Source organism: Protopterus annectens, chromosome 3.part0 (genome assembly GCF_019279795.1).
Source record: "Protopterus annectens isolate FY-2018-M chromosome 3.part0, PAN1.0, whole genome shotgun sequence".
NCBI lineage: Eukaryota > Metazoa > Chordata > Ceratodontiformes > Protopteridae > Protopterus > Protopterus annectens.
The window spans coordinates 96494181-96515970 of record NC_056731.1 but is presented as its reverse complement, the minus strand read 5'-3'; the positions used below and the strand labels follow the sequence as shown (position 1 = coordinate 96515970).

The window sequence follows — 21790 nt, the reverse complement described above, 5'->3', positions numbered from 1 at the left end:
AACCTTAACTAATCAGAAACAACTCACAACCTCTTAGCTAAAGAATTGGGGACAAAGACAAGCAAAAAAAAATAGGGACAAAGGTCAAACCTACAGATTTTGCTATGTTGCTCAAAGTTGTTAGAACGAGTTTTACATTAGCATGTATTTTATGAAGGCAATGAAGTCTGAAACTCAAATACTGGTTATTATTTACTAACTGCCATCATTATACTACCAGAAAACTATAAATTTTACAAACAATAATCCAAAATGCAAGGTAAAATTAGGAACAGTTAGCAATATCATTCAAATGGGAAACTTTGAACCAAAGGGATTTTTTTGCAGTTGGCTTCACACCAACAACATGCTCATTTCAACATACACACTCAGTGATATACACAAACCTCTATAACTATGTTTTTCCACAAAAAAATGTATGTAATACAAAAACTAAAGCTATTACCTAGATACTGAGACTTTAAAGGTCTGAAAGTAGCTAATGTAATATTAGCTTCAGCTATAGGATACTAGCAAATTAATGGAAAAGTTAAACATGAACAGCAGTATGTGTTGTTATTAATGAACAGTGGAACAGACCCCCCCCCCCCCAAAAAAAAAAAACTGAGTGTGTCATGGTGTGACCATGACAAGAATGCAATCTGTGAATTTCTGACTTGTGAAACTCCTTTCCAATGCAAGGCTTGACTATACTGTGCTGTCTGAACATCTTTGTTGAAATCTTTTTGTCTTGCACTACAATATAAAGTTATTAGCTGGGGCATATGTTCAGGTGTATACGTATACTAAGCTGCCTGTCTTGCGTCTACATCTGACACCATACTGTGCTATGACAATCTTCTGCAATATGTATTACAAGTCCATATTTTATTAGCTGTCTACCAGTTTTAATGGTGCACTGTTTGTCAGTTTACATGTTCTATTGCTTGTGTTCAAGATCACATAAGGAGAAGGTATACCCCAGTCAAGACAACTAACTGGATAACAACTGGATAAATACATGCTTAAAATGTTTCATGACATTAATTTACAAGAGTTTGGCATGCAGTTGAAATTGTGCGGACGCATATATTTTGACATTTTCAATGACTCGCTTGTTGTTTGGGGAATCAAATTATAAAGTGGTTGATTTACATGCAGCTTCAGTCAAATCCTTTGATATAGTTTGTCCCTACCCCGTGCCTCAACGTAAATCACTGTAAAACTAAAATTAAAGCAAACAACATCTATACTCTTGTGTTGGCACTGTCTATTGTTACCACTGTCTGCAACTCTATAGGATTTTCCCTGCTAGTTATCAGAATAAATTGAAAACCTTCCTTACTTTGTCCAGGAGATCTGAGAGTTTGAACACTCGAGCCATAACTTCTAGCCTTCTAAATACTACCAGGGAAAGTACTTCTGATTTGTTGTCAAGGACAAATGACTGCAACTGCTTAGAAAAAAATGCACAGTAAAAAGAAGTGGGTTGGCCAGCAGGTGGGAGAGGTGAACCTATATTTTTAAGCGTAGATTTATTGGTACAACAGCCCCATTTCTCTCTCTCTGTTTTTTTATATTGGGGCACAATTCTTCACGGACTGCCCTGAAGTGGCACTGCCCTTGGTCAAAACCCTGCTACCCACTAAGGTACGATGAGCAGAAATAACAGCCACAAGTATCACAATCTTGGAATAACTGAGATCCAAATCATACAGGTGTATATAAAATGTAACAAAAGAAATTCCCCTTTCCACAGCCAAGACTGGATTTTCACACTTCAGTGGGTGCACTTTATGTCCTGGCTGCCTGACTAAAGCAGAAAGGGTTTTAGCATCACCTAAACTATCTGCAGAGCTAGACAGGCAAGAAAATCTGCCCTTAGCTCAGAAAGTTTGTGTGAAGCCCCTATTTCTGCTAACTTCACTTTTCACTACACAAGGGAGGAGCGCAGGTGGGCTCTCCAGACTCACAGGAAAAACAATTATCTGGCTGCAGGACAGAGAGGAACACAGTGTCACTGGTGGGCAACATCCACCTATCTAAAATATGGTGAATAAAATCTGAGACAAATAGAAGGTCCGGGGGAAATGATTTTGAAGTTAGCGGCACCTCACCATCCACTGCAGTACCCTCATCTACAGGCATGCAAACAGGGCTGTGATAATAAACCAAAAGTCTCATAAGGAGCATCACTGCTTATACTCACCTCAGACTCACTCATGTTACTATGGTTAAAACTTTTTGTACCCCCACTATAGGCAAGAATGCTGAATACTGAAGAATATCCGGTTTTGCCCTGATAAGAAAAATCTTCTGTGCTGGGATAAAAGTGGACTTCTCCCAGTCTAGAGAGACCCTTGTGGCCTGAAATCACTGAAGGACTGATGCCAATGAGTCCTTTTCAGGTCCACCAACAGTCCGTTATTTAAAAAAGGCAGCACGTAAAGCTCTTTCTCCAGCAGGGTTGCTAACACTGTGGTACAAACACTAAGTGCAGGGAAGACACCAAATGGCAACATTACTTGCTGAACGTGAAGCCATTCAAAGCAAACAAAATGACTACTTGAGAACCACCAGAGAGTGATGTGCCAAAAGGCATCTAAAAAAATCCAGCAACACCATCACGAAGGCACTCAGTAGCAGTACAGACATAACCATCTGGGTCACCATTTCAAATATGATATACTACATGTGCTCAGTGAATCTGTATAAGTTTAGACTGGACAGAACCTTCCTGCTACTTCAGAAAAAGGAGATGTAAAAACAGAACTCTTGGCCTCTTTCTGAAGGAAGAGCACAGTATTTGCCCTCCAAGACCAACTAACTTCAGGGGTTCTATAGAGATTATCTAGTCACTTAGTGGAGCTGTTTCTGGGGAAGAATCCAAAAGTTCCAAGCTGTGGCCATCTGAAACAGTATCCAGGACCAACCACTCCATGGTAGCAGTTCAAGTTAAGGCAAACTCGGACAATTGGTCATCCATGTGCGGTTTTATGCAATAGTCAGCACTACTGCTGTAATCCTTTGGAAATATGCCTTTACTAAGACATTGTGAGAGAAACCAACATTAACCGATGATTGCGAGCTCTCCTCATTCTATGAGTGGTGCTTTTTGGGATAGACGGAACAGACTCATAAGAACAGCAGAAAGCTGGGGAGCATCACAGAGACTCTCCATTATGTTCGATGCCTACCATCTCTTTTGGAGGTCTTTGAAGAAATAGAAGTTATGTTCTTACCATAACGTTCCATGTTAGTTGTCTTCTTCTCGCCTTCTTCTTGCTGGATGGGTTCGGAGCCGACCTCGGCTCCGACTCGGCCACTCTAAAGCTCGAGAGTTGGTTCCACCGGCTCGAGGCTCCCCTTATATCCCATAATGCTAGGCGAGAGTTACCTCAGATCTCGTTTGTAAGCTAACCCCAGCTTATAACAGAAACAGTATAACTGTAAAAAACAGAATCCACCTCTAACAACAGGAAGAAGAAGGGAGACCTACATCCTGAAACAAGAAATATGCCTAATAGCATATAGCTAAGAAAGAGGTGGTAGAAAGAGAGGTCACGATCACAACTCCTCTAGGTCTGTCCAGGCCAGGGGGAAGGAGGGTGGGGCCAAGAAGAAGGCGAGAAGAAGACAACTAACATGGAACGTTATGGTAAGAACATAACTTCTATATGTTAAGTTGTCTATCTCGCCTTCATTCTTGCTGGATGGGACCGTCCCTAGCACCTTGTCCCGGGTGGCCTAACGGAACAGACTCCTGAGAACAGTGGAACCAAAATTAGCTCTATGCCTAGAAGCTAAATCCAACTTATAATGGGAAATAAAAGTGTGAGGGTAGCCCAAGTAGCCGCTGCACAAATGGTGTCAATAGGCAGTCTGTCTTGGAAGGCTAGAGAAGTAGCCAAAGCTCTGGTGGAATGGGCTTTAGGCTTATTAGGCAGTTTTGGTGTCTAATCTCATAAACAAGGGTAATCAGAGATGTTAGCCATCTGGATAAAGATACCTTTGAAACTGGAAGTCCCTTTCTGCTTTCCGCATAGGAGACAAACAGCTGATCAGATTTTCTGAATTGTTTCGTCCTGTCCAAGTAGTACCTTAATTGACGATGAACATCCAGACAGTGTAATTTTTGTTCAGACCTATTTGAATACTCCGGAAAAAGACAGGAGGTCAATGCATTGGTTTAGATTTGATGTTGAAACCACCTTAGGCAAAAAGGACGGGTTAGTTCGTAAGGAAACTCTGTCCTTATGGAACACAAGGTAAGGAGAACGACAACTGAGTGCTTGAAGTTCTGAAATTCTTCTAGCTGATGTGATAGCCACCAGAAAGAGAGTTTTCCATGATAATAACTTTAAGGAACATGAAGCTGCAGGTTCGAAAGGGGAAAGAATCAAAGAAGCAAGAACTAAATTTAGGTCCCAAGGAGAAGGAGGATTTCTTACAGGAGGTCTGAGAAGAAAAACTCCTTTCAAAAAGGCTTTGCAGAGTTTGTGGGACATTAGGGCGGATTCAGAAATACCCACATGGAAATTAGAAATAGCTGCCAATTGAACCTTAAGAGTAGATGGAGATGAACCTGCATGGAAGAGTTCAGCAAGAAAATCAAGGACTAGTTGGATGGAAGCGGTGAAAGGATCTATGTCCTTTCCTTGTGCCCAATATGAAAAGCGTTTCCACTTACTCAAATAAATCTTTCGAGTGGAAGATTTATGGGAAGCTATCAAAATATCTCTAACAGAGTGAGATAATTGAGGAAGCCTGGCTACGGTTGGAAGTGGAGGAACCAAGCAGTGAGGTTCAGAGAGGGAGGGAGCGATGAAACTGACCCGACTGATGGATCAAAAGATCTGGAACTAGGTCCAGATTCCACGGTCGCTCAAAAGAAATCGATGCAGAAAGGGGAACCACACTTGTCGAGGCCAGTAAGGAGCAATGAGGATCAATGAGGCCTTCTGAGCGATAGCTTTCTGTATTACTTGAGAGATCAGTGGGAAAGGAGGAAATGCATACAGAAGTCCCCGGGGCCAAACTTGGACTAGCGCGTCCCTGCTGGGTTGGCCTGGTAAAGGGAATAGAGTGAAGTATTCTCTGCACTTGCTGTTTTGGGGAGTAGCAAAAAGATCGCAGCAAGGCTGACCCCACTTGAGAAAAATCTCTCTCACTACAGAGTCTTTCAGAGACCACTCGTGAGGCATGAGAATAGCTCTGCTCAACTTGTCCGCAATGTGATTGGACTTCCGGGATGTGCGTTGCTATCAGAAAACGCTGAGAAGAAATCGCCCATTGCCACAGTCTGAGTGCTTCTCGACACAGGGGTATGATCTGGTTCCGCCTTGTTTGTTGATGTACCACACTACAGACATATTGTCTGTCTGGATTGCAATCGTTCCCAAGGGAAGAGAGTGTTGAAGGGCTTGCAACGCTAAAAGCACTGCTCTCATCTCCAGAACATTTATGTGCAAGTGGCATTCGTTTGGTTGCCAAGTGCCCTGGACTGTCCTGCCCTGATAATGCCCCCACCCGATCAGGGAGGCATCCGTTGTCAGAGTAGCAACCGGAGGAGGTGGAACAAATGGTCTCCCCAACAGGAGCTGGGGAAGACATCCACCACATGAGATGCTTTTGCACGCTTGCGTGATCATAATGGTGTGAGACATTGGAAGTTCCTGGTATGACCATTGAGAAAAGAGCATCCACTGAAGGATCCGCATGTGGTATCTGGCCAATGGAAGGAGGGTATGGCGCTGCCATGATTCCCAACACCTTTAGAACTAACCTGGCTTTGGCTCTGTTGTTGTTGAGAAGTAGTGATACCAATTTTGAATGTCTGATATCCTTTGGTTCGTTAGTGTTGCAGACATGTTTACAGTATCTAAATTTGCCTATGTAGGTAATAGTACGACAAGGCGACAAAACAGACTTTTCGCAATTTATTGAGATACCCAGTTTTGACAGACGAAAAGTGTAATCTCTGGCCATCAGAAGGAGATGCTTGGTGGGAGCTGTGAGGAGCCAGTCGTCCAAATATGGAAACACCTGGAATCCTTGTCGTCTCAGGTGAGAAGCTACCACTGCCATGCATTTGGTAAACACCGGGGCAGTGGTGAGACCAAAGGGCAGGGCCCTGAATTGAAAATGACTGGTTCCCAGCCTGAAGCGGAGGAATCTTCTGGAGCGTCTGTTCATTTTATGTGATAGTACGTCCTGAAGGTCTATAGAGCACATCCAGTTTCCTTTTCCCAATAGGGAAGAATGGATTGCAGCGTGACCATCCGAAATCTTGTTTTCTTGACCGATCTGTTCAAGATACTGAGATCCAAAATTGGTCTCCAGTCCCCTGTTTTCTTTGGAACTAAAAGAACCTTGAGTAGATTCCGGATCCTAGTTGGTCTGCTGGCACTGGCTGAATAGCTCTTTTTGCAAGCAGTTTTGAAATTTCCAAAGCTGCTATATCCCTTTGAGCGGGTGGGACATCTGGAAGGGATTTTTTTGACTGATTTGGAAAACGAAGAAAGGGAATAGAATAACCTTCGGAAATGATGGACTGTACCCATTTGTCTTGTGTCAAGGATAGCCAGGCTTCTGGGTACAGTGACAATCTTCCCCCGACTGCCTCCGAAGATGGGCAGTCGGGCAACACCTCAGGGATGCTGAAAGGGCTTATCGGAGAACGTTTCTCGATTGCCCTGGTTCTGCGGACCCCCTCTGCCTCTAGGGCGACGTCTACCATTGTTGTTCCCCCCTCTGCCTCTGGCGGGGAACCGACTCTGTCGTCAGGCGAAGTCCCTTGGGATTGTTTACGGAACCACATCTTTCCCCCCTTCTGGCCTTTGGGGTAAGGCCTAGAAGGAGTAGAAAAACGGACTCCGACGGCAGAAAGGGTCTTGCCATCAGTCTCGCACCTAGTCAGGGTTTCTTTCACTTGTGGACCAAAAAGAGATGTTCCATCAAAAGGGGAGTTCGTGAAAGACGTCTTGAAAGGTTCCGCAAAATTGCATAGCCGCATCCAGGCGTGCCTACGTAAGGCTACCCCTGTTCCTGCGGCTCTGCTCGCTCCATCGGCCACATAAGAGAGGAGGCGCATGGAGGAGTTGGAAATAGAATTAAGGATAGCCAGCTGCGTGTTCATTTTCTCTTGGAAACCCGCAGCTGTAGGGTCCTTCAGCATTTCACTCGCTTCTTTGATCAAGTCCCTTTGAAGACGAGTGAAATGGCACAGGTAATTCAGCGACGCATAGTAAATGTCGCTGAGGAGAACATCCGCTTCCGCACCTATCCATGGACCTAGATTCCTTGTTAGGTGGATGGACAGGCACTGAAGGATCAGCCAGTTCCTTCTTTGTGGCGGCAGCTACCACCATAGCATCCACAGAGACTCCTTTTGATAAAAATTCCTTGTCTGATGGAGCTGTGATGAATTTGGAGGGTCTCCTGGGAGTGGGGTCCACTGAATCAGGAGCCGTCCATGCCTTTTTAGCAACCACCTGCATGAGGGGGTCGAAGGGGGGGGGACACCCAGGAGGTGGAAGGACAAGAGCCAAACGCCTCAAGATAGACAGATTCGTCCTCCGAAGGGTTGAGGGCTGGCCAATTTCCCCTCTGTTTAAGGATCTCCAGAATGTCTGCAAATGAGACATCTTCAGAAGGGGAACGGGTGTGACCCTCAGAATCATCCAGATCTGTGTCCCTCGTGATAGACTCAGGTGAGTCAATGTGCTTCCTCTTGCACTTCCTCTTCCGAGGGGGCTCTTCTGCCAAATCAGGAGAGGCCTCGGAAGAGGATGAAATCCCCAAAGGGAGCTCCTGAGGAGTTGGCTCTCTGCGGTCCGGGATGAGGGAGTGAGTCGATTTACCCTGAGGCAGCATAGAGGGAGGGGCTGACGGAGCCGACTGTGGAGTAGAGCCAGGCTCTAACACACTCCGCATGACCTCGAAAGCACCCCTGTCAGGCAGAGCCAGAGGTCCCCGCTCCGAGGAGCTAAGGACCCCCCTCGGCACCGACAGTGATGGCTCCGAGGCCGATGTCGGAGCCGAACTCACCAGCGCCGAAGCACCGAGAGGGAGAGGGGGGTCGGACAAGGGTCCGATGCCACTCACCCCCTCGGAGCCGACGAGGGAAGTCCGGCGCCGAGATTCCTCCATGGAAGAAAACGGAGCCGACGACGGAGCCGAAGACAATTGTCTCGGCTCCGAGGTGACCACAGTCTCGGTTCCGACACGACCCGGCTCCGAACTCAAGAGAGTCGAAGGAGGAAAGAGTTGATGGACCGGGGCAGGCACCGACTGATGAGTCGGGCTCTGAAGCATCTGGGCTAGTGCCTCAGACTTGAGTAGTCGACTCACCACCCTCTGAAGGTCATGATCGGACAGCCTCGATGACCTAGAGGAATGAGACCTTTGGCTCCGTTCAGACAGCAGGGGAGATCCTGGAGCCGAATGAACGGAGCCAAGAGAAGGTGACCTAGACCTCTTTCTGGTTGTCGGCTCCGAAGATCTTGTCGGAGCCGACACGGGTACCTCGATAACCTCGGCTCCGGCCGAGGAAGCCACAGAAACTGTGGACTGAGTCTTATCGGCTCCAGCCGGAGCCGATAAAGACAAAGGTTGAACAACCTGAGGTCTCGGCTTAGAAGCCGGAGCCGAAGACCTCGATGCCTTGGAGGGCTTCCCTGTTGAGACAGACAGGGAATCCTCAGGCTTCAACAAGCCTCTCAGAATAAGCTTGTTTTTTCTTTCCTGCAGGACCCTGGGGCTGAAGCCATGGCAAACAGCACAGGAGTCCTGCAGGTGCAAAGGCCCCAGACAATAGACACAAGAAGTGTGAGCGTCTGTCAGAGACATTTTCTGACAGCACGCATCACACTTCTTGAATCCGGAGACCTTTGCTTCTTTTGACATAGCCTAACTGGTGAACACAAACACACACTCAAACACACCAGTTATACCCTGTCAGAATAACAACTTTAGTAAAAATACTAAAAAATAAAGTACAATAAACAGTAGTTAAACTACACAAACACTCCCTAGGGAAGGGAAGGCCTAAGGCCCAAGGGAAGAACTAAAAGTTCTTTTAAACAAAAAACGGGAAAAATTAGGTCGGGGATAAAGTTCAATGAACTACACTAATTTGAGAATAATTAAACTAAAAAAGGGGTAAAAAGAGTAACTTTTAATAGAAAAAGCTTAAACTCACCAGGAACCGGTAGAACAACCAACCTCGAAGCTGTAGCGGCAAACGAGATCTGGGGTAACTCTCGCCTAGCATTATGGGATATAAGGGGAGCCTCGAGCCGGTGGAACCAACTCTCGAGCTTTAGAGTGGCCGAGTCGGAGCCGAGGTCGGCTCCGAACCCATCCAGCAAGAATGAAGGCGAGATAGACAACTTAACATGCCCTAGTTAAATCACACAAAAAGGAATTTGCCCTGAAAGGGGGCATTCACAATAAGCTCATCTGTAAAGGTGACTCAGAACAATGTCATCTTGCAAACACACAGCCGCAAGCCAGATATCCTGAACACAACATTATCACAGTGATAACTATAGCAGACTACAGGAAAGCCTACTGAAGAAACCAATGTTATGATCATTTTCAGACATTCCTTGATTGCAGAATCAGGTAACGGCTGGATTTTAGAATTCCTTGTGAACAAGGAAGAGAGGAACTGGTGCGGGTAAAACTAGTACGTAGGGATCCAAGGTCTGGTTGCAGAGGAAAACACAGTCTTGTCCACCATATCCAAAACCTTGAACTCCTTATCTAGCAATAAGGTGAATATCTTCATTACAATCTATGACGGGCTGAAGAGACTGCAAGGGAACCTGAAAAGGGATGCTTTACCAGGATGTCATTCTAGCACTCTAGGTGAAGGGAAATTACCTTCTGAGAAGTAGAGGAAACTGAATTTGGGTGTTTCCAGAACACACAAATCTTATTCACCAGGACAGGTTCTACAGGAGGGCTAACTTAGTTCCACAAGGTAGTGACCTGAGATCATCAGATGAGAAAGAAAATAAGCAAATGGCAAGCAGGTGCTGTGCATCAGCATCTCACCGGCTGAAGGCATGTAGGAGCTAAAGAAGCATAAAGCTGTGCTGAGCTAAGGATATAAGAAAAAAAATCCAATATTAACCTTCTGCAGATGGCCTCCAAAGTCACTGTGAGAGTATGAGATGGAAACTGTTGATCACAGAGCACAGTTACTCCTCATGGCAGACAAGAAGATAATATTACCTTAGCTAGATCTACCTTTGAAACTATGATAACTGAAAATGCCTTTTCAAGAAATGGTCCTGCCACCTGAAATCACCATCTACTAATGTAAAAACTCAGACTATTGTAATTAAAAAAAACATTAGCCCATCAGTCCCAGGGTTTTTTGGTATCCCCAAAATCCACAAAGGTCTCTCAGATCCCCCTATGAGACCCTTAGTGGATGGAAGGGATTCCATTACTATGGCGTGTGCCCAATATTTAGACCACGAGCTCAAGAAAATATTGCAAAAGGAAACCCAAATATGCAAGGATTCCTGGACCTTTTTGGAACAGGTTAACAAAATTGATTACAACGTGAATGAAATATTGGTCACAAGAGATGTCAAAGATTTGTATACTGTCATTCCACAAAGTATCGGCCTAGAATGGGTTGGCGATTTGTTGTTAAAACACAAAGTGGATTAGCAGGAAGATAAATTTCATTCTAGAATTGTTGGAGATTGTTTTAACTAACAATTACTTCTCCTTTAATGACAGATACTTTTTGCAAACAACTGGAGTGGCCATGGAATCAGCTTGTGGTGGGGCATTTGCAAACATGGTCATGGTACACAGAGAGAGGAACTTTGTATTTCAGTCTCACTACTATTCTTGTATTACAGGTACCAAGATAGTTTAATTTGGAAGGGGTCCTCTTCGGAGTTGGATGAGTTTTTGGAATATCTTAATACCATTACTATGTTTTTACAGTTTATACAGTTTATTTGGGTCATTAATTTAGATTATATGGATTAACTTGGCGTCCACTTGTATAAAGATACACACAATGGAAAGTATGCCACCAGAATCCACAGGGAAAACAACTATTCTAATTATTTTCTGCACTACGCTAGCTCCCATCCTAAACATCAAAAGAAGTCAGTGGTAAAAGGGCAACTTGTCCGAGCTGCCCGCATGATCTCTGGGGAGGAGGATTTTATTTCAGAGTATAGGAATTTGTAATCCATGTTCTTAAGGAGGGCTTAGCCAGCTGAGTTGCTCAATGAGCTTACAAAAAAAAAAGCCAGGGTACATTTTTTGGCTAGGCTTGTATGGGCCCCTAGGGCCGATAGCCTAGTACCTACCTATGAACCATGAAGTCATAGAGAAAAGAAGAACAGGTCACTTTAAGCCAATAGTTGGGGTTCAAATCTTAGATAACAGCTTGCCCAACATGGAGATGAGTAGACCAGATGAGAATAGGAGCCCCTTCCTTAGATCTTTTATAGTCACATTCAGTTTTGATTCACACAGCCTGATGTCAATTTTTTACAAAAACTGGGACATTTTAATGGAGGATTTAGATATCAGAACTCAACCAGGTGACAAACCAGTAGTAACATACAGGAGAGGTTTTAACTTGAAAGACCTTCTTAGAAAAGGGCATGCCCACACCACAACAGGCCGATTGGGCATGTATACATGTAGGTCTTGTAAATGGTGTCACAAAGTTAAAACTGGCACTATGTTTACAATAAACAACATGGATTTTAATACAAAAGGGAAATATAATTGCTCTTCGAAGGCAGTTGTCTATGTGACCACATGTGACCAGTGTTTTATATAGGCAAAATGGAAAGAAAATTTTGTGCTAGAATTTATGAACATGATTACGCCAAGGAAGAACAATTTGAACAATGCACTAGCCAGGCACACTCATGATAACATCAACCATGACTTTAGGTTTACTGGCTATTGACCACATGGATATTAGTGACCAGAAACCTTAGGGACTCTTTTTAGAGTTAAAGGAACTCAGGTGGCAGATTTTACTGCATGCAGATAAATGGCCTGGTATTAATGACAGGACATCCATCACTCCTGTTTTAAAACTAAAGGCCCTTGAAAGGAATAAAATAGTAAAAAGCAAAGGATTTGGCAAAAGCACTTTATTTGGTTATGATTGTATTACAGCTTTCCTTTAAGTGCGAGTCTCAAGATATTAATGTAATGTTTTGAACTGCCTTGTTCCAACTTTTGACTTAGATATAATGATCTACACGTGTGTATTCTTTAATTACACATTTTTATACAGTTTTTTAATACACATTTAGGATGAAACATAAGTCACTAAAGAGTTAATTATATGTGTTTTTTTCGTATTAACAATTAGATATTTTTTTCCCTGTGCCCAATCAGATTGATTCCACATGTATTGAAATGGTTGCTTTGCAACTTTAACTTTGTCTGATGAAGTTAACACAGTTTTAATGAAAGAGCTTACAGATTTACGTATTTTTACCTTTACTGTTTTATTTATATTAAACTACAGTTTTCTATATTGCACTTCGTGTTTGGTGCTTTTTGGGACTCTGCCTGCCAGTTTTCTATTTTTATTTGGTTTGTTTCAGCATTTATTTTTACCACTAGCTACCTCACTGGTTGGATCTCCTCACACAGGACAAGGAGTCTCTCATCCATCCTCACTTGTCCACTGTTCAAACGATACATTGGCTGATAGGGTTTTGATCTCTTTCAGGTACATATTTTCTGAGGACATGCTCAGGGTTTTACAGGAGGCAAGGAAACCCTCAACCAGAAAATCTTACATGTCCAAATAGAAAAGATTTTGTCTGATGTCATGCTCGTAACCTGGACTCTGTCAGTGGCGGTTCTAATAGTCCTCTCATTTGTGTGAATTGCTCCAGTCTGGCTTCGCCTATTCTTCTGTGAAGGCCCATTTGTCAGCCACTTCTGCTTGTCTGCTCTTAAATCCTCCTTTGTCTTCTTGCTTTCAGGTCAAACAATTTCTAAAAGACATCCTGCATATCAGACCTCCAAGGAAGCCTATTTCTCCTCCTTGGGGCTTTAATTTTGTTTTGGAAAAACTGACTCAGGCTCCTTTTGAGCAAGCAGATTATACTTCTTTGCAACATTGTACCTGAAGACTGTTTTGTTGTTGGCTCTTATTTCTGCTTGGAGAGTTTCTGAGCTCAAGGCCCTTATGGCCAGTCACAGGGACATGGTGTTCCTTCATACTAGTCCTTCTTTTACGCCCAAGGTAGTAAATTAGTTGTCCCAGAATCAGTTGGTACAACTCCCTTCCTTTTTCCCTTTTTCTCAGTCTGCTTGTGAGAGAGTCCTTTATACCTTGGATTTGCACAGACAGCTCAGGTACTATTTGGATAAAACTAAGGCCATTCATAAGTCTGATCAGCTTTTCGTTTTCTTTCATCCTGGGACATTGGGTTTGGCTGTTTCTAAGCAAACCATCTCCTTCTAGACATCTAAGGTGATTTCCTTTTGTTATACATTCCATGGCAAATCTCGGTCTACTTTTGTTAGACATCATTCCCACTGGGGCTGTTGCCTCTTCTGGTGCATTCTTCAAGGGGTTGGATATCAATTCCATCCTTGAAGTTGCTACTTGGGTCTTCAGTTCATACTTTTACTAAGCATTATAAGTTAGATAGGGTTTCTAGGGCCAGAGCAGGTTTTGCTAGAACTGTTTTATATGGGTATGTTTAGGGCTCTTCTCAGCCTTCCACTTCTCATGCTACCTCTTCAGCTTTTTTACTCTCCCTTCTGTTTAGAATACTGCAACAGTGATACAGAAGGGCATGGTACAGTTGTGTAAAATCTTACCATAACAGTAGATGTCCTTCTCTTCACTGTTGCAGTATTGCCTCCCTTCCTCCAACCCCCTCTTGTTTGTTCTGGTTTTTGTTTTAGACTTCTTTCTTGCTGAGGACTTCCCCCTTTTCCTCTGCATTTTTCACTTCTGGATGTGCATGAACTCCTTTGTTCTATGGAGGCTGTTGTCTTCTGGGTAGCTGTGTCCATACATCCCTTTCATGCCCTACATTCCATGCAGGAAGCATAAGTGTGGCATACAGTGCATACAATATCATTAGGCTTTGATATACTGGCCAAGCATCTGGCTGCCATGGGTGGGAGATTCCCCTTCTGTCTAAGATACTCCAACAATGAAGAGAAGGACATTTACTATTATGGTAAGATTTTACACAACTGTACTTTCTCTTTCTTTATAACAACTGTCTTTCATTCCAAAATTACATAAATGGGTCAATTCCTACCTTCCCCTAAACCTCACTCTTTCTCCACCTGAACATTATGCGTGATTTGTTCCCACAAATTCCACGTATTTCTATCTAACTTGCTCCGTCCCCTTTCTAAATAGCCCTCTTCCAGTTCTATCTCATTTACAATATCTAATATTTAAAAGACAGTTGATACAGATTCTGATTAACATTTTCTAGTAATTGTTTTTTTGTCGGCCAGTAGAATTAATCTTATTAATACCATACTATGTCTAGGCAATTCAGATCTTGTGTCCCTGTTCAAAAGGGTAATTTCCTTAGTTATAGCTATATGTCTACCAGCATACTCTGTAGGGAATTTTAAATCTGCCAATTCGTAGTCTCAAAAAACATGTTCCCAGTTATACCTTTCTTCCCTAGCATATCTCCAACATTTGCTAACTACCTTACGAAAACGTCTGCTTGGGGTACAAAAATACCTATGCAAACACTACCAAGCAAAAATCTTAAACCTTATGTACTTTGTTGCATACTTGGGTGTCATACATATGTACTCCCATTGTTCCCTTGCAAATTGCTTTCCCAGTCTCTCTTCCCAATCTTTTCTAACATCCTCGGACTCTTATAGTTATCATGCAATAGCTTATATGCCCTACTAATTATCCCCCTTTTAACAGTAGCTACAGTTCTAGATTTCATTAAAAACTCTACCAGAGCAGGTCTTTGACTTACAACTCCTCTATCCCTTTCTTTTTACCTGTACTCTGATATCAATCCCTGATAGGAAAGACTGTCTCTTACCTGCATTCCAAACTTCTTCTTGGCCTCATCCCACTCTATTTGCACATTTTCTGTATTTCTCATTGTGGTCACCTTACTGGTAAACCATCCTCTCTTCATTCATATGTTGCCATAGCTCTTAGAGCACTTTTTGCCACTTTATTAATGTAATATTCTGTATGGTGGTTATTATTCTAATTAAGGGTCTGCATCCAAAAAAAAACACCCTCTCTATTTCTTGAGCTCCTCCCTGCATCATTATCCCTTTCCATTTTGAATTATAAACTTCTGCTTGCATTAAGTATACAAGCCCTGACTGTGCAGCTCTAAAAAGATCCTTTCAAATCAGGTAATTCTAAACCACCTTGCTCTACTGAGAGGATCAACTTACCCTACTTAACGTTTGCCCTCTTCCACTCCCAGATAAATTCCTTCAACTTTTTATTAAATAGTTTCCACAATTTTTCTTCTGGTTGATAAAATATGATTGACCTGCCTATAAAAGTAAAGGAACTAAAAGCATTTTTGCTGCTTGTATCACACTATCGATATTCATAAACAAGATCTTCCAGTTTCTTAGTTGTTATCTTTTATTTAGCCTCTTTTCACATACCTTACCTGCCATAACAGAAGCATTTTTAATTCATATTCCTACAAACTTCATCTCATCAGGAACCCATAAATGTGGGTATTACTGAACCAGGTCATGAGTAGGTACATAATTTGTGGTTATAGTCTTTGTTTTATCTTCATTAATTTTAGATCATGAAAAGACTTGAAACAGTCTCAAAATGTTCCACAATATCGCAATGTCCTTTTCTGGATTTAACAAGTACAAAATAATATCAGCTGCAAATGAAGCCAACTTTTCTTGATCACCATACCAATGTATCTTTGAACTTCTCAGTCCTATATTTTCTTTGACAATTACGTCAAATATAAATTACATAACAAAGAGGAAAGAGGACACCTCTGCCCGGTTCATTTCTCCAAACACAACTTACTGGCGAGGAACCCTCACATTTTAATTCTTGTCTCTGATCCCTCACATATCTTTATAATTAAGCTTATTATTGTAATTAAGCTTCTATTGCCCTACTCAAAACTACCAGCTCACTTTTGTCATATGCTTTCTCTGCATCAAGACCCACCAATAGCAACAATATTTTCTTGCATTGTGTTTCCTTTGACCCATCATAGTTCTATTAATGTTATCAAATGTTTGCCTCTACTCCACAAAAACACAATGATCCATATCTATCAGTTTTGGCAGCACCTTTGCCATTCGCTTAGCTGGTACAGACAAACACTTTATAATCATGGTTTAAAATTCAATAGGTTTATATGAAGTTGGATCTGATGGCTCTTTACCCTCTGGGTTATACAACCACCATAGATTTGTTCTAAGATGCTGGTGCTTCTCCTTCTTTTAAAACACTTTTATGCAAAATCTCCCATATCTTTAACACTTTCTTCCCTCCAGACAACCAAACTTCCAGCTGTTGATCCTTATTATCCTCTAATCTTGGCATAATTAAGCCTGTGACGCCTGTGCCCTAGCCCAGCAATCAAGGGGGCCTCAGTCCTCACCCCTAATACCTGAGAGGGCGTCTCATATGACAGGAAAGGATAACAAATACACACAGTAAAGTGCAATTTCCCTTAAGAGCACACAGAGATCACAATCAGTATGGGGCCGGTCGCGCCCTTGCTCTCCAGGTCCCCAACAAGACTCTCCACTGGCACAGCTATAGGGTCCAGATCTCAGCCTAGCTGGCAAGCTAACCTCCAGTACCCTCTCTGTCCAACCAGTGCTTCATGTCCCTGCCCAAGTAGCTGACACACACACACACACACACACACACACACACACACACACACACACACACATATACACACACACACACACACTCTTTGAGATAAGTATTTATACAACTTCAGACACTCCTGGGAAAGGCTGACACAGATTCTCCAGCTGTGCCCCTATACCCAGACTGTACGGTAGTAATTACTGCCACCACCAGCTAATATTTATCAGCTACTAAAAGGCCCTTAAAAGGGTGTTCAATTATTACTGTGCAATATTATTATCCAATAGTAGTGTAACTTAAGCAATCAAGGCTTACTGGAAGGACTTAGTACAAGATCATGTATAAGCATGCAATGTACTCTAGAGCTTAAATTATCTCTACATAAACCAGCCACAGTTGAAAAGGATTTAAAAATATTTAATAATAAATACTAAAAACACAAGACAATACTACTACTACACTACAGTGCTATTCAAGAGTTCAGAGATCATACAGAAACTTAAAATAATTCCGAAGTACAGTTCTGACATAACAGAAAAACAGTCTAATCTTTTCTAATTTCCTAGCTATTGCTACAAGAAAACACACTTCTAAGATACCTTACTTAAGAACAGGCAGTGCTGAGTTAGATGTCCAAGATTAAAATGCTGACAGTCTCTCTCTGAGCGATAGTTTTTAAAATCAATAAAAAACATTTCTGCCGGGCACTCCCAGCTTACATCATTTTCATTTAGTTCCCATTACATCATTTATATGACACTTAGCCTGGAGTTCCCAGGTCAACAGGCTGCATTATTTAACAAGCTAACACCTGCTCAGGAAGCTACAACAATAAAAGACATTTCACATGTACACTCTAGCAATTATTCATTGAGTTAAAACACTCGAAAGAATGTGCTAGTCCAGACCAAATGGGTCAGAGCTCTAGAGATCAAATGAACATACAAGACATAATTTTAATTTCAAAGAACAGATGTGAAATGCTTGACTTAGTTTTCCTTACAGCAGATGACAATGTTGCTACAATCTTAAAGTTCAGATTTTACAGTATTTTCTCTCATCTAAGAAACAAGCCTGTATTTTACATTTACACTTACAAATGCCAGAACTATGTACCAAATTCTATTTGACTAGGCTGGCAGCTTTCACCCATCTCTACCAGTCTTCACCCCCCCCTTGGGAGAACTCAAGCTTGTTTCTCAAGTAACCCTTGATAAACGCCGCTTGAGAGGGCTAGGTCTATCTAAGTGTACCTCACCCCATTCCTTGTATTAAGAGCCCATCTGCATTGGCATTGCTAATCCCACTGCGGTGCTGCACTGACATATCATATGCTTGCAACCCCAGGCTCCATCTTAGCAATTTGGCATTTTGCTGGCTGGCTCTGTTTAACCATATTAAGGGGTTGTTATCTGTCATTACAATGAATTTTCTTCCATAAAGATAAGGCTGAAGTTTCTGCAATGCCCACACTATGGCTAGACATTCCTTTTCTTCCGCTGCATAGCATTCCTCCCTGGGTTGGAGCCTATTACTGAGATAAACCACTGGGTGCTCTTCCCCCTCTGAAGAAATTTGGCTAAGTACAGCCCTCACCCCATTGTTTGAAGCATCCACTTGGTACAACAAATTCTTTGCTGTAATCTGGACTGGCTAACACAGGGGGTCCTCCCAAACCTTCTTTAAGCTTCTGGAATGCCTGCTCACATGCTGGGGTCCACACTACCTTATCTGGTCTGTTCTTCCTTGTCAGGTCTGTGAGGGGAGCAGCTATGGTATTATAACGGGACAAATGTTCTGTAGTACCCTGCTGTCCCTAAAAATGCCCTCACCTGATTTTTAGTAACAGGTGCAGGTCATGCCTGAATAGCTTCCACTTTGGCAGGTTCTGGCCTTATCTTACCACTCCCCACTCTATGTCCTAGGCAGGAGACCTCTGCCATTCCCACCTGACATTTGCTTGGCTTAATGGTCAACCCTGCCCTCTGTAGTCTGCCCAGCACCTCCCTGACATGCTGAAGGTGCTCTGGCCAGGATTGGCTGTAGATGGCAATATTGTCTAAGTAAGCAAGGGCAAACCCTCCTGCTAGGATATGATCTACCAGCCTCTGGAAAGTCGCTGGGGCATTCTTCATTTGCACTCTTCCTTGGTTTCCACATTCCTCTGCTTTACACAAATTTTCATAAAATTTCCAAAATATCTCAATAGGATATCTGGTTATTTATCTTGTCCTAGGCTTCTTTATGTTTGGTGACAACCCCTTCATCTTTCTGTTGCCTGTGTCATTGTGCTTAAAGTTTTTATGCTCTGGAGTGGTTATCAAAAAATATTTCCTCTCTTTCTTGTTCTTGGAGATTTACCTTATTCTGCAATACTTTAACCTTTGTCAGCCCCTCTAAATAATTCCTATTACTTCTTAAACTTATCTCATTCTCTTATTTCTCCTCTATTTTTAAACTCCATTTCATTTTATCCCACTCACTAGCTATTCTTTCTGAAGAAATGTCTTTCCTAATAACGTTCAAATAATTTCCACTAGTCATTCCTCAAATTCCTTCCTTCTTAACAGGAAGGTGGGGACGCACCAGTGTCTCATTTTCACTTAATTATCCTGCATTTTATTGCTGTATGATCTGAAACAGTTATTCGGTGTGTGTTGAAGCTTTTGATTAAATGCACATGTTCCTTTGAAATATAATTTTTATCCAGTCTAGCCAAGATATTGTACCTTGGGGAATAATTTGCAAAATTATGTCATGAGTTCCTACTACTGAATTCACGTCTTTCATATTTTCTTAAAAGTCTTCAGAAATTTATCCTCTCATTTATTATTTATTTATTGACATTTGACAACCAGGATAGTCTGACTTGATGGGAACCCATTTTCAGCAGAGGTTTGAGTAGAAAATCTTCAAAGTGTTACAAAACATTTTAAGAACAATAGTTTTACAATCTTTAAAAATATAAAAAAAACTACAGTTTAAATAATTATACCAAATTAGACAGAATATGAAAACATAGGTTAAGAATAGATACAAGTTATACGACAATGATTTAATAATTAGAGAAATTTTAGCCAGTTTAGAGAGAAATTAAAGGTAAACTAGTATAATACAAACAGGAACTGCAATATGAAGCAAAAGAAAAGTAGGCTTATGGTATATTTAGAGAGAAAGACAGTGGACAAAAAATTGGCAGAAGTAAGGAATTGAGTGAAGGAGGAAAGAGTACTGAGGTTTAAGGTATGAACATGTATTTTGATCACATTTAGGGATATAGTTTATCCTGGTTTTGAGCATGAGCACAGCCAGCTTTTAGCTAGGAAGTCTTTCAGAATGGTTTTGAAGGATGGTAGGTAGGGTGCTGACCTGATGGATATATTTAAGGAATTCTAGGCCTTAGCTAAGTGGTACAAGTACAGACATGGCCGAGCAGATTTGATAGGACTGTGGACGGAGTTTTTGGTCACTGGTTTGTAATGAATGACTGGGAACACTGCTGTGCAGAATGTTATTTACTGCTGGACATGCAGAAGGATTCCGGCTAATGTTATAAGTTGTAATAAACTGTATACATGTTAGATGATACAGTAGTTCTAACCAATTTAGAGCTTTTTAGTGCTATACTTTCGTGGGTTCTGAAAGGGATATGTTACAAATTTAGCAAATTTATTACAGCATTGTTCATTTTTTAATTTTTTGTGATGCCTGAGGATTAGTAAGGATGAAAGCACCATAAAGAAGTGTGGGGAGGAGATATGTAGTGGCAAGTGTAGTTTCAGTTGCATCAGTGAGAAAGTTTTTGGCTCAATCCTTAGTTTTTGTTGAGTTTTTCTTATGCAATTTTGTATATGCAAGTAGAATTTAAGATTATCCACCATCACTCCTAGTAATTTGCTCTGAGACGTGACTTCAATCAAGATAGAGAGGTTTTTAAATTTTATTTTTTTCATGAGAGAGGGATTTTGGGGGAAATGTAGTTTTTTTTAGGGTTGAACATGAGCTGCGAGTTACAAAATCAGGTTTCAATAGCTGTTAAAGATTCCAGAGTAATTTTTTGAGATGCCAAGATGTGCAAAAGAGTATGGAGTTACCTGTGCACTGTATCAGGGAGACCTGTTGTATGGATGTGTGGAGGGTGTTGTGTGAAAGAGGAAGGGACTAAGGACACAGCCTTGTAGTACATTGGTGGTGAACAGGAGGTATGGAGAGAGGTATGGAGAGTGGGTGGAGTGCTATTTTACTGACTTATGCCTACTGGACTGGTAGCTTTTGAACCCCAGAAGGGTGGGCTGAGAGAGACTTAATGAGGTAATTTGAAGTAGAACTTTGCTGTGACAAACTGTGTCGAAGACTTTAGAGAACTCTAGAAATAAGGAGACTCATTTGTCATTATCTCTACCTTTAATGTCATTGTCTACATAGATTACAAGGGTAGTGCTAGTACTATGGGAAGGATGGAAGCCATGTTGTGTAGGGGGGTAGGAGTTCTTCCTGCAAAAGATAGTTTAGCTCTTTTGTTATACTTTTTCTTTTAGGTTCCCATGATGCATCCTCACTACTGCAAATCAAATTCCAGTCCCCACTTATAATATTCCCTGATGAAACTGTATTTCTTCCAAAATGTTTTTAAGCTCCATTACAGTAGTGGAATACAAATACATGTCAGCATAGTCCTCTTTCCTTGCAATAGCCCCTTACTATCACGCATCTACTATTACTGCTTTTTTCTCTTCTGTCACTACTGAAGTCCCTCTAGCAATCAGCATTACTACTCCCCTTTTCCTTTGTCCCAGATTTTCTGCTGAATATCTACTGAAGTCCCTTCTTTGTCAAATTCACATGTCCATTTCTTTCCAAACGTGACTCTTGCAGCATTGCTATTTATACTATGCATTTCTTAGTATAATTTGACCTGTAAAGCCATTTAGATGCCTAGATGGCATGGCTAGAGTA

The 21790-nt window shown here is 41.8% G+C and overlaps 1 protein-coding gene across 1 annotated transcript in view; it reads right to left on the bottom strand.

The window, feature by feature from the left end:
* PITRM1 (pitrilysin metallopeptidase 1) overlaps positions 1-21790 on the bottom strand; it is a 1418909-nt gene that overhangs the window by 457052 nt on the left and 940067 nt on the right. The gene's annotated exons all lie outside the window — the stretch shown is intronic.